The sequence below is a fragment of the Notamacropus eugenii genome, chromosome 7 (assembly GCF_028372415.1).
Source record: "Notamacropus eugenii isolate mMacEug1 chromosome 7, mMacEug1.pri_v2, whole genome shotgun sequence".
Lineage (NCBI taxonomy): Eukaryota > Metazoa > Chordata > Mammalia > Diprotodontia > Macropodidae > Notamacropus > Notamacropus eugenii.
Genome location: NC_092878.1, coordinates 83812689 through 83814495, shown reverse-complemented (window position 1 = coordinate 83814495; position 1807 = coordinate 83812689). Strand labels below are relative to the sequence as shown.

Sequence of the window (1807 nt, the reverse complement as noted above, 5' to 3'; positions counted from 1 at the left end):
CAAGAGTCCTGAAGACAGCACTGTAGAACTTTGGGGATGTTTGCCTCCAACATACTTAGACTGCTCATCACCTTCACCATTCCAGTTTTTAAACCATGAGTCAAGCACCAAAAAAACAAAACAAAACAAACAAAAAAAACAAAAACAAATAAAGCCATGCCAATCTCATCTCTTTTCGGGGGCAATTATTATGTCAAACCCATTTGACAAAAAAAAAATAAAAATAAAAAAACACACAGTCCATTTAGAAGCATTTGTGGTGGACAGTGGAGGCCCCATATTCATCATATTCCTGTCTACTGATCCACATCTGCTGGAAGGTGGAAAGAGAAGCCAGGATGGAGCCTCCAATCCAGACAGAGTATTTGCGCTCAGGTGGGGCAATGATCTTAATTTTCATTGTGCTGGGAGCTAGGGCTGTAATCTCCTTCTGCATCCTGTCAGCAATGCCTGGGTATATGGTGGTACCACCAGACAATACGGTATTGGCATACAAATCCTTACGGATATCAACCCCACACTTCATGATTGAGTTTAAGGTAGTTTTGTGGATTCAACAGGATTCCATACCTAAAAAAGATGGCTGGAAGAGAGCTTCTGGGCACTGGAACCTCTCATTGCCAATGGTGATAACTTGACCATCATGGAGCTCATAGCTCTTTTCCAAAGAGGAGCTAGATGCAGCAGCAGCCATCTCCTGCTCAAAGTCTAGGGCGATGTAACACAGCTTCTCCTTGATGTCATGTACAATTTCCCTCTCAGCTGTGGTAGTGAAACTGTACCCTCTCTTGGTCAGGATCTTCATGAGGTAGTCCGTCAGATCACGGCCAGCCAGATCCAGATGGAGGATGGCATGGGGAAGGGCATAACCTTCATAGATGGGCACTAGTGGTACAACCAGAGACATACAGGGACAGAACATCCTGGATAGCAACGTACATGGCTGGGGTGTTGAAGGTGTCAAACATAATCTGAGTCATCTTCTCTCTGTTGACTCTGGGGTTCAGGGGGGCTTCTGTGAGCAACTCAGGGTGCTCTTCAGGGGCCACAAGGAGCTCATTGTAGAAAGTATGATGCCAGATCTTCTCCATGTCATCCCAGTTGGTGACAATACCATGTTCTTCATGGTCAGAATACCTCTCTTGCTCTGAGCCTCATCCCCCACGTAGCTGTCTTTCTGGCCCATACCCACCATCACACCCTGATGTCTGGGGCACCCAACAATGGAGGAGAAGACGGCCCGAGGGGCATCGTCTCCAGCAAAGCAAGCTTTGTACATGCCAGAGCCATTGATAACAACGAGAGCAACAATATCATCATCCATGACGAACTTTGAAGTGGCAAGTTGAAACCCTTAAGAGAGAGAGGAGGTGGTGCCGCACCTGGAGACAGGTGGGAGGCGAGTGCACGCTGGGTGGGAGAGCTCACAGCTCTCCCCTCTGTTTTCTTGTGGACAGAATGTTCTGTGTTGGTAAACAAGGAACATCACCTAGAAAAAGCCAAAAGGAACTTTTGCACATGCAGTAGGTAAGTAGGAAAATTACATATTAAAAGCTCAAGACTACAAATATTCAAAACAAATCTGACAGATAATGAGAGAGATAGTAGTTCTGAGGTCATAAGAGCATAGATATAACCCTAAAAGTAATCTAAGATTTTAGGTGCCTCATTTTAAGAGTTGAGGAGAATAAGACCCACAGAGGTTACTTGACACCTAAAGGACACACATCTAGTGACTGTCTAAGACAGGAGAAATATCCTTTGCTTTTTTCAGAGCATATCTAGAATTATGAGCCTAGGCCATTCC

The 1807-nt window shown here is 45.1% G+C and overlaps 1 pseudogene; it reads right to left on the bottom strand.

Moving 5' to 3' along the window:
• Positions 1 to 244: 244 nt before the first annotated feature.
• Positions 245 to 1324, bottom strand: LOC140514367 (actin, cytoplasmic 1-like; annotated as a pseudogene).
• Positions 1325 to 1807: the final 483 nt, after the last annotated feature.